Raw genomic sequence first — 12,553 nt, 5'->3', positions numbered from 1 at the left:
TTGGTGTATCCGGGGGTCTAATCTCCTCCATGCTCGAGAGACATCCTAACCAGATGCCAGAACTACCATAGCTGCCTCCTTTCCAAGTCAAGGAGCAGCGGTTCTACTTTTTTTTATTTAACCTTTATTTAACCAGTAAGAACCACATTGAGATTGACGTCTCTTTTACAAGTATGAACTGGCCAAGAGAGTAACACAGCTCTGCCAGTAACAATGAATACAAGACAATAACAGGACAAACATGCAATGCTCATAAATACAGTACCCACTACTCCAAGTCTCTCTCACGTGATTGAACTTCTCACCCTAAGGGAGAGAGCCAGCCACCCGTCGAAGAAAACTCATTTCGGCCGCTTGTATCTGCAACCTTATTCTTTGGGTCATGACCCCACACTTCACATAAAATGTAATCTGTTCAGAAATCCCTGATACCTCTAAAATGTAATCTACTGATACCTCTAAGAGTCTAGTCTAAAACAAAAGCCAAATCAAATATGATGTGATATGAAATCTTAAGTAAAAATAAACTTTACATTTTTCTACATTTAATGTGTGTACTCAGTTCTCATTCAGTTGTGAAAACAGACACTTGGTAAAGAGTACATGATATTTATTGATTGATGAAATACTTTATTAACAGGCTTTGGGCCATTAAGCCCCTGTAGGGCCTAGACTTGTTTCCATTGTGGTCCTCTGTATAATATCGGAATCATAAATAATCGGAGATCGGATATCTGTCATAATTTCATAATCGTGCACCCCTAAATTATATCCATTGAATAGAGTTAGGTTAAATTAGAATGAAACTAACTGAGCAATTCATGCTTTTGTTACCACTCTCTTTGAAGAAGAAGCCTGTTTGGGGTTAGGGGTGGAGCACGTTTAGCCTATGTTAACTTTTGATTAATGGGGGAGATTGTTCTATTGTTCTCATTGGCCAGTCGTTCAAACGCTTTGACGTCATCTGTGGTTTCACCCCAGACTCACTCACTCTCTAGTATAAGAGGAGTTGGTCTGTGTCATTTCTCCACAACTCCTCCAGGATATCTCAGTCATTTCTGATCACATCTGACCGTCGTGTGGACTCCAGACTTCAGGTGAAGATGAACTCTACCGACCACAACTCTGCTGAGCAGGAGGACAACAGCGACCATGGTATGTCACATATATACGCTCCCTCCTTTTTAATTAATTTATTCATTTTGTATTCAATCTTATATTTTGTTGTGTTGTAATATTTATTTTTTGTTGTATATTTTGTTGCTTTGCTGTAGATTAGATTAGATTAGATTTAGATAATTTCTGTTTTGCCTCACAGTTTAATCAAATATTCACTTGAATGCAAGTTCAAGGTTCAAGGTTTAAGGTTCACTTTATATGTCGTTTCACATGTTTGCACATATAAAACGAAAATCGTACCCAGGACCAGCAGTGTAACAGTGCATTAAAACTGAGCATTACGAAATATTATAAGCGGCTAAAGTGCATTTTATTAGTGCTGTTAGTATTGCTTTCGTCTTTAGTCTTTAGTCTATATAGATACTCCACTGTTACATTCTTAGTTTACGCATGATTCATGACAACTACTTTTTATATATGTGATGTATGCCATGCTTTTGTTATTGCTTAATGTAAATCGCTCTGGATTAAGAGCGTCTGCTAAATGCCTAAATTGTAAATTGTAGTCTTAAGTGACCTAGCACATCTAAATAAAAGCTTGCAATGTGAGTTCTTGTGTTAAAAGTTAAGTCCATGGAGAACTGTCTTTCTTCCTATATCAACCACCTTTCCTTTCTATTTGTTTCCAATCCAGCGTCTCATCATCAGTCTGGCTCTCCTGTTCTACCAGAGGTGAACGAACAAGGAAGCTCGGCCAAGAAGAAACACCACTGCTGCGATCAGTGTGGAAAATACTTTCCGAGTGTCTCCGCACTTAAAAAACACCAGCTGATTTACGACGGGGAGAAGCCCTACGGATGTGCCCAGTGCGGACAGCACTTCACTACCATGCACACCCTCCACAGGCACCAGAGGATCCACACCGGGGAGAAACCCTTTCAATGTGACGTGTGTGGGAAAGCTTTCAGTCAGTCACATCGCTTGGAACGTCACAAGGCCGTTCATGCCGTTGCCGGTGATAATAAACTGTTTCCTTGCGGTGTGGAAGGACAGTGTGGAAGGAGTTTTACCGACGCGAGCCAACGAAAACGTCATGAGCGCACACATGGGATGAACATTGAAAACTGCTATTATGAAAGTTTTTTTGCTCTTGACCAAAATGATCAGTTTTGCCATGGTTAGTTACTGTACTTATCTTGACGGGGTTCCAGGTGGTCCCCATGCAGCTAAATGAGGGGGAGTTGGTAACCAAATGGACCCTTATTAGAGATTTAACTCTTGAGTGCGTGATTAATTGTGCAGCACTATTTGTAGCAGTAAGTATTTTGGTATGGTAGGCTATGTTGTGTGTGAGGTGTGCTATAGTTCAACACATTGGGTTTAACCCATTCTGAGCGGGAACCCCTTTTGGTGTTTTAAGCATTATGTTATAATTTAGCTATTGAAAAACATGACAGCAGCGTCTGGAAACAGTACTCTCATTGGTTGACACATGACAGCAGCGTCTGGACACATGACAGCAGCGTCTGGAAACAGTACTCTCATTGGTTGACACATGACAGCAGCGTCTGGACACATGACAGCAGCGTCTGGAAACAGTACTCTCATTGGTTGACACATGACAGCAGCGTCTGGACACATGACAGCAGCGTCTGGAAACAGTACTCTCATTGGTTGACACATGACAGCAGCGTCTGGAAACAGTACTCTCATTGGTTGACACATGACAGCAGCGTCTGGAAACAGTACTCTCATTGGTTTTTACTTAACCGTCTGCCCGCCGGACACATGGAACACGAGAACCTACTTTTCTCTCGTTCTCCGCCAAACGTGAGATTCTCGGGTTTGAATTGTTTAATCCATTTTTTGATCCGTTTCGATCGCTAGCTGATGTTGCTACCGCAACAACACTCTGGGACACAAACACACAATGGCCGCGGCCATTTTGAAGATGCGCGCGCATCCACTTGCATTGTCCGCCCTGTCTTCAGAGGCCTGTATCTCGGAAGGGACATTGAGGGGGCAGATTTGGCCCAGACAAGCGTTTTCAACGGCCTGTAGCAGGCGCTGTGATACTCGCGGTCCACTTTTTCCACCGCCGAACGAGACAACAACAACCAGTGACGACAACACACACGGAACTTTTTCATAGTAACATGCGATTACCGATATTTGGTTATTCAAAGTAAGTGTTTTACGCGCGATAAAACCTTGACAGTACCTTATCGAGGGATTAATTAATGGTGGCGGGTAAAGTATTAAGTAAAAGTACCAATACTGCAAAAATAGAAATACTAGAAAATAATAGAAAGTAAAAGTCGGGAATTCAAAATGTACTTGAAGTACCAAGAATAAAAGTACTCCTTGTGCAGAATGTTTCATTTCATGTTTTCAAATGTATAAAAAAATCATTTGAAAATAGCAGATCTACAAGCTCACAATGCGTCGCATCGCAGCACATTGTGAGCTTGTAGATCTGCTATTTTCAAATGGCCGAAATGTATATGGCCTGAATTTTGGTCTAAATCTAGACTAAAGTTTTCCAAAAAAATGTTGTGGAGTAGAAATAGGAATATTTGTATCCGAGATGTAGCATGTAGTGGAGTAGAAGTAAAAGTATTGGAAATTGGAAATACTCAAAGTACAGATACCTCAAAATTGTACTTAAGTACAGTACTTAAGTAAATGTACTTAGTTGCTTTCCACCACTGGACAGATGACAGAAATAGTGGCTCGTGTCTGCAGGGGTCAAAGGTCATTGCATCATGCCAACAATGACCTGACCGAGTCTGGTAGGATTTAACCCATTTAGACCTGAGGACGATTCTACAAATGTCTTCTAAATCCTGACAGTTTTCTGAAAAACCCCATGTTTCCATTTTCCATTTTTTGATGAATTGAACATAGTGGACCCTGTTGTAAACAAGTGTAATGCTTAATTGGGTCGTCCACTCACAGTTAACAGCCTTTGTATTGAGTTTGTGCTTGAAATGTACTGTAATTCTGCAAACTGTTAATAAAAATTTCAATCAATCAAAACCATGTCAGTGGTGCTCAAACATTTTCATGTCATCACGTCACGTCATTTCACGTTTCACCATCTGAAAACATGTTGTTCCAGGGACCCCCCAGAAGCAAAGATTTGAGTTCAAAACGTTCGCTCTGAAAGAATATATATTCACAGATTTGCCACATTTTCACTATTTTTCCAAAAATAGCAGACCTACAAGTGCCGTGCTACGAGGGGGCGTCTTACTCAGGGTGTCTTACTGGTTATTAAAAATAATACAACTATTTGTATAGCACCTTTCATGAAATGCAGCTCAAAAAAATAAAATAAAAGCAAAGGCATGAAACAACATTAAAATAACTAGACCTGTACGTGCCCGTCGCAGTCGGCCACCGGCCTACTTGGGAACGATACAGTTGTTGCTGTGTTAGACGTGTGTGTGTCAGCTATGTAACGATGGCTTGTTGTCAGCCTGGATGCATTTGACACAGCAGAGCAGCAGAGTGCAACCTGGCTGTGAGAAGTGGGCAAACTGACTGTGAAAAGTGTACTTGGCAATCAATAGAGAGTATGCACATGCATGATTTTCCCATCAGGACACGCCCCCCTCATCTAGACTGAGTGGCAAAACATTGAGCAGCATGGAGTGTTGGAGTTTGGAAGCGCTCGTTGGAAATCACTCAACCGTCCTGCGTACCACCTGTTTCTAAATGTCACATAATGCAGGAGGCAGCAAAATGTTGTGTTATTGAAAACGAGCACTTCCAAACTCTGACACTTATACAAAAATAATCAAATGCAGGGCATTTCTTGACAGAAAGTAGCTCATAACGTTTCTATGGTGGATTTTTATGAAACAAAAACTTTGCAGATAGAGGATAATTCAAGCTTTTCGTACAGCTGCAATGTTGGTGAGTTTAACATTGTTTAATGCAATCAGACAGGACTTTTCTGTTTGGATGAATGGGCTGTAGCCTGTCAAGGCCAGAAAGTAGTTTTTTGCCACTCAGTGGGCGTTCCCGCATAACTTCCAGGTATGATGATGTCACACGCATACACTCTATTCGGCTCAGGGGCAGAGCTTGATTGGTTGAGCCTCAATTGGCTGAGGCAGAGGCTGGAAATTGCACAGGTGAAATGAGTTGGCCTTCATTAGGCCCACTGGCAGAGCCTGACCCAGGTGAAAGGAGTTGGCCTCATTAGGCCCACTGGCAGAGCCTGGCCCAGGTGAAAGGAGTTGGCCTCATTAGGCCCACTGGCAGAGCCTGACCAGGTGAAAGGAGTTGGCCTCATTAGGCCCACTGGCAGAGCCTGGCCCAGGTGAAAGGAGTTGGCCTCATTGGGCCCACTGGCAGAGCCTGGCCCAGGTGAAAGGAGTTGGCCTCATTAGGCCCACTGGCAGAGCCTGGCCCAGGTGAAAGGAGTTGGCCTCATTAGGCCCACTGGCAGAGCCTGACCAGGTGAAAAGAGTTGGCCTCATTAGGCCCACTGGCAGAGCCTGACCAGGTGAAAGGAGTTGGCCTCATTAGGCCCACTGGCAGAGCCTGACCAGGTGAAAGGAGTTGGCCTTCATTAGGCCCACTGGCAGAGCCTGACCAGGTGAAAGGAGTTAGCCTTCATTATGCCCACTGGCAGAGCCTGACCAGAGCATTTTGTGGTGGTTCTGGAGAACCGTGGGTCCGACCGACTCTATACCGGGCACTGCACTCCCTGTGGGGGTGTGGGATCGCGTGTGTCGAATGTGAAGTCGGTGGGTCAAACGGTTCTTGAGTTACGTGCATTACACACACGCACACGCACAAACGCACGCACGCAGAGACGTGGCACATTTATAGTAGGATAGCAGTGAAAAGGCAATACAGTGAGGAGTGAGGACATGAATAGCAACAAGGATGCTTGTAGGTCTGCTATTTTTGTAAAATCGTGATAATGTGACGCAGAACTTTGAATATCTTCTTTCACAATGAACGTTTCTAACTCAAATGTTTGCTTCTGGGGAGGTCCCTGAAACTACATATATTCAGATGGGGGTTGGCGGCCAATTACATATAATCTTGGGGGTCCTTGACGTGAAAATGTCATAGACTGACATAGAAAGATGGGTTTTTCAGAAAAGTGTCAGGATTTAGAAGACATTTGTAGAATCGTTCCCAGGTCTAAATGGGTTAAAAGCTCAACTAGAAGCCAGAGTGTAGATTAGTGTATAATATTGCTGAGCTGTGACACCAGTGAGTGACGATAATATCCTGCACTGTGTCGTGACTAACTCTGTTTCGCTGCCATTACAGGTGAGGCATGCCGGAGCTTCATCGATTTGGCCCCTGCGTCCGAGAAAGGTGAGTGATTCAGGACATTTGAACAGCAATGTCTGTCCCTCCCTATGTCCATATGTCCCTCCCTATGTCCCTATGTCCATACTGTATGTCCATCCCTATGAGCGTCCCTACTGTATGTTTAAAGTACCAGTAGGGGCAAAAGTGGCACTGTTGTGCTAGAAAGAAAGAGAGATAGTGTTGCACTGTTTTTCCTGCTAATTACAACGTGGAGCGTGTGGGAGATGCAGAGAGAGAGAGAGAGAGAGATATGTCTGCTAATTCCCCCACATAACTCATTTCTCGACCGTTTCGGACGTGGGGCGGCTCGCCGGAACAGGGCCGGCACCCTGGGTGCACTCCTATGGGTCTGGAAGTTCCGGGGACCCCCCCCCCCCCCCCCCCCGGGGACCCCCACATGGAGTTGCACCACTCAATTCACACTGGTTAAAACGGGTTAAATCAACTGGTGCATTGATTGATTGATTGAATACTTAAAGGACCACTTCACCACTTTTCAACCTATCTTCATATAATAGGTCCTCACTAATAATCATGATAAAATGAAACGATTCCCCATCGATGATGTCACTGGAAGACATCATCTGAACTGAAGTGCCCACAGCCCTCCTATGAGCCATTTTGTCATGATTATTAGTGAAGACCTATTATATGAAGATAGGTTGAAAAGTGGTGAAGTGGTCCTTTAACAGTTTGCAATTAGTACAGAGGTACGTTTTACAATGATTGTTAGGATAACACTTCTGGGGGGGGGGGCAACACAACGAAAGCGTTTCGGCCAGGGGCCTTCGTCTGCTGTAAACAAAGTGGCGTGTCACATTTATACTGTCAGACGGTGCGACATCCTCCCCTGTCCGGGTAGATACACACCACAACCAGCTAAACCCCTTCAGTATTAAGTATATATGCTGCAAGCAGCAACACAACGAAAGTGCAAACACAATTAATTTACATATTCAGAAAATAAATGATTAACAAAAAAGTCAGTTTGTCCATAAGACTTCGGTAATTCATAAGGCACCAACTGCTGGTATCAGTTTTTAGGTCCATGTTACAATTAAATACATAATATAATCCAACATTATTAAATAGGTCGGCGGGCAATTACATATAAGTCTGGTCCTCCTTGACATGAAATAGTTTGAGAACCACTGATATACAGTAGAAACATACGTTTTTCTGTATCTATCATGATTTAGAAGACATTCGTAGAATCTGGTATCAGGTAAAAAAAAAAATCGCTCCTATGCCACCAAAATGTGGAACTCCCTACCAACAGTCATTAAGACATGCAAATCCATTGACTCCTTCAAAACCGCTCTCAAAGGGCACCTACGGACGGCTGCAATTCGAAACTGGCCCCCGTAAAATCTGAATCCCCCCCCACCCCCACCCCCCCCCCTTTTTCCCTCACTGTATATGTTTCTTTTCCCTTTTTACCTCCATTATGATGAATTCCTGTTCTGTTCTTTGTCTATATAGAAGTGTCTGCCGGGAGCACTGCCGGATCACTTCATTGATCCCTTTGATGAACTCCAAAGAGGTTGTAATAAATGTGCACTGAGTTGATTGATTGGGACATTAAATGGTGTCAAACTCGTTGGTTTATCTCTCTGATCAATGGATGCATCAACAGACATCAATCACTGTGATACCTGTCAGAGGGGGGGGGGGGGGGGGGGGTGCACACCATAATAAGTTATAAAGGATAGAGTGAGGACAGCAGTGTTGATTTTAGTTTTAGTCGTAGTCTCTTGGAATAGTTTATTTAGTTTTAGTCACATTTTAGTCACCTGGAATGTTTTAGTGTTAGTCTAGTTTTAGTCGACTAAATGTCATAAGATTTTAGTCGACTAAATCTGCAGTTGTTTTAGTCGAACAAAATGTATTTTGGCCGGCCTTGATGCCGTCGTAAGGATGCCGTCATCACTTGCTGAAAATAGCCGATCTACAAGCTCACAATGTGCAATGCCCTACCCCAGAACCTGAGGGACGCAACCTCAGTGGCGCTTTTTTAAATCACTGTTAGAAACCCCACCTATTCACACAGGCTTTCCCCTAGATTTATTGTATTGTCGTCACTATGTAATATTGTTTTATTGTAGACATTACACGTGCCTCTGGGGATTAGTACAGGCTTGTACTAATAAGGTGGTGTTTTAACTTTTACTGAGTTGAATGTTGTGTTTAATTATGTAATTTGGCAATGAGTTAGCGTTCCTCCTAACATTAGCAACTTCCTCCTGGGGGATCCAGAGGTGTTTCCAGGCCAGTGTGGAGATCCTTGGTGTATCCGGGGGTCTAATCTCCTCCATGCTCGAGAGACATCCTAACCAGATGCCAGAACTACCATAGCTGCCTCCTTTCCAAGTCAAGGAGCAGCGGTTCTACTTTTTTTTATTTAACCTTTATTTAACCAGTAAGAACCACATTGAGATTGACGTCTCTTTTACAAGTATGAACTGGCCAAGAGAGTAACACAGCTCTGCCAGTAACAATGAATACAAGACAATAACAGGACAAACATGCAATGCTCATAAATACAGTACCCACTACTCCAAGTCTCTCTCACGTGATTGAACTTCTCACCCTAAGGGAGAGAGCCAGCCACCCGTCGAAGAAAACTCATTTCGGCCGCTTGTATCTGCAACCTTATTCTTTGGGTCATGACCCCACACTTCACATAAAATGTAATCTGTTCAGAAATCCCTGATACCTCTAAAATGTAATCTACTTATACCTCTAAGAGTCTAGTCTAAAACAAAAGCCAAATCAAATATGATGTGATATGAAATCTTAAGTAAAAATAAACTTTAAATTTTTCTACATTTAATGTGTGTACTCAGTTCTCATTCAGTTGTGAAAACAGACACTTGGTAAAGAGTACATGATATTTATTGATTGATGAAATACTTTATTAACAGGCTTTGGGCCATTAAGCCCCTGTAGGGCCTAGACTTGTTTCCATTGTGGTCCTCTGTATAATATCGGAATCATAAATAATCGGAGATCGGATATCTGTCATAATTTCATAATCGTGCACCCCTAAATTATATCCATTGAATAGAGTTAGGTTAAATTAGAATGAAACTAACTGAGCAATTCATGCTTTTGTTACCACTCTCTTTGAAGAAGAAGCCTGTTTGGGGTTAGGGGTGGAGCACGTTTAGCCTATGTTAACTTTTGATTAATGGGGGAGATTGTTCTATTGTTCTCATTGGCCAGTCGTTCAAACGCTTTGACGTCATCTGTGGTTTCACCCCAGACTCACTCACTCTCTAGTATAAGAGGAGTTGGTCTGTGTCATTTCTCCACAACTCCTCCAGGATATCTCAGTCATTTCTGATCACATCTGACCGTCGTGTGGACTCCAGACTTCAGGTGAAGATGAACTCTACCGACCACAACTCTGCTGAGCAGGAGGACAACAGCGACCATGGTATGTCACATATATACGCTCCCTCCTTTTTAATTAATTTATTCATTTTGTATTCAATCTTATATTTTGTTGTGTTGTAATATTTATTTTTTGTTGTATATTTTGTTGCTTTGCTGTAGATTAGATTAGATTAGATTTAGATAATTTCTGTTTTGCCTCACAGTTTAATCAAATATTCACTTGAATGCAAGTTCAAGGTTCAAGGTTTAAGGTTCACTTTATATGTCGTTTCACATGTTTGCACATATAAAACGAAAATCGTACCCAGGACCAGCAGTGTAACAGTGCATTAAAACTGAGCATTACGAAATATTATAAGCGGCTAAAGTGCATTTTATTAGTGCTGTTAGTATTGCTTTCGTCTTTAGTCTTTAGTCTATATAGATACTCCACTGTTACGTTCTTACTTTACGCATGATTCATGACAACTACTTTTTATATATGTGATGTATGCCATGCTTTTGTTATTGCTTAATGTAAATCGCTCTGGATTAAGAGCGTCTGCTAAATGCCTAAATTGTAAATTGTAGTCTTAAGTGACCTAGCACATCTAAATAAAAGCTTGCAATGTGAGTTCTTGTGTTAAAAGTTAAGTCCATGGAGAACTGTCTTTCTTCCTATATCAACCACCTTTCCTTTCTATTTGTTTCCAATCCAGCGTCTCATCATCAGTCTGGCTCGGAAGCTCGGCCAAGAAGAAACACCACTGCTGCGATCAGTGTGGAAAATACTTTCCGAGTGTCTCCGCACTTAAAAAACACCAGCTGATTTACGACGGGGAGAAGCCCTACGGATGTGCCCAGTGCGGACAGCACTTCACTACCATGCACACCCTCCACAGGCACCAGAGGATCCACACCGGGGAGAAACCCTTTCAATGTGACGTGTGTGGGAAAGCTTTCAGTCAGTCACATCGCTTGGAACGTCACAAGGCCGTTCATGCCTTGCCGGTGATAATAAACTGTTTCCTTGCGGTGTGGAAGGACAGTGTGGAAGGAGTTTTACCGACGCGAGCCAACGAAAACGTCATGAGCGCACACATGGGATGAACATTGAAAACTGCTATTATGAAAGTTTTTTTGCTCTTGACCAAAATGATCAGTTTTGCCATGGTTAGTTACTGTACTTATCTTGACGGGGTTCCAGGTGGTCCCCATGCAGCTAAATGAGGGGGAGTTGGTAACCAAATGGACCCTTATTAGAGATTTAACTCTTGAGTGCGTGATTAATTGTGCAGCACTATTTGTAGCAGTAAGTATTTTGGTATGGTAGGCTATGTTGTGTGTGAGGTGTGCTATAGTTCAACACATTGGGTTTAACCCATTCTGAGCGGGAACCCCTTTTGGTGTTTTAAGCATTATGTTATAATTTAGCTATTGAAAAACATGACAGCAGCGTCTGGAAACAGTACTCTCATTGGTTGACACATGACAGCAGCGTCTGGACACATGACAGCAGCGTTTGGAAACAGTACTCTCATTGGTTGACACATGACAGCAGCGTCTGGACACATGACAGCAGCGTCTGGAAACAGTACTCTCATTGGTTGACACATGACAGCAGCGTCTGGACACATGACAGCAGCGTCTGGAAACAGTACTCTCATTGGTTGACACATGACAGCAGCGTCTGGAAACAGTACTCTCATTGGTTGGTGCCGTGTCGTTAGTCAGAAGGTTCCTTGTTCCGAAATTACTATCCCTATCTCTAATCCTAACCTAAACATAACCGCAAGCACGGGAGCAGTGCATGTTCGGACTAACGGGACTTCGGATCTATGGGCAGTTCCCCATTGGTTGACACATGACAGCAGCGTCTGGAAACAGTACTCTCATTGGTTTTTACTTAACCGTCTGCCCGCTGGACACATGGAACACGAGAACCTACTTTTCTCTCGTTCGCCGCCAAACGTGAGATTCTCGGGTTTGAATTGTTTAATCCATTTTTTGATCCGTTTCGATCGCTAGCTGATGTTGCTACCACAACAACACTCTGGGACACAAACACACAATGGCCGCGGCCATTTTGAAGATGCGCGCGCATCCACTTGCATTGTCCGCCCTGTCTTCAGAGGCCTGTATCTCGGAAGGGACATTGAGGGGGCAGATTTGGCCCAGACAAGCGTTTTCAACGGCCTGTAGCAGGCGCTGTGATACTCGCGGTCCACTTTTTCCACCGCCGAACGAGACAACAACAACCAGTGACGACAACACACACGGAACTTTTTCATAGTAACATGCGATTACCGATATTTGGTTATTCAAAGTAAGTGTTTTACGCGCGATAAAACCTTGACAGTACCTTATCGAGGGATTAATTAATGGTGGCGGGTAAAGTATTAAGTAAAAGTACCAATACTGCAAAAATAGAAATACTAGAAAATAATAGAAAGTAAAAGTCGGGAATTCAAAATGTAGTACCAAGAATAAAAGTACTCCTTGTGCAGAATGTTTCATTTCATGTTTTCAAATGTATAAAAAAATCATTTGAAAATAGCAGATCTACAAGCTCACAATGCGTCGCATCGCAGCACATTGTGAGCTTGTAGATCTGCTATTTTCAAATGGCCGAAATGTATATGGCCTGAATTTTGGTCTAAATCTAGACTAAAGTTTTCCAAAAAAATGTTGTGGAGTAGAAATAGGAATATTT

The sequence above is a fragment of the Electrona antarctica genome, assembly GCF_951216825.1.
Source record: "Electrona antarctica genome assembly, chromosome: 5".
NCBI classification, from domain to species: Eukaryota; Metazoa; Chordata; class Actinopteri; order Myctophiformes; family Myctophidae; genus Electrona; species Electrona antarctica.
Note: the sequence above shows the minus strand (reverse complement) of the source record.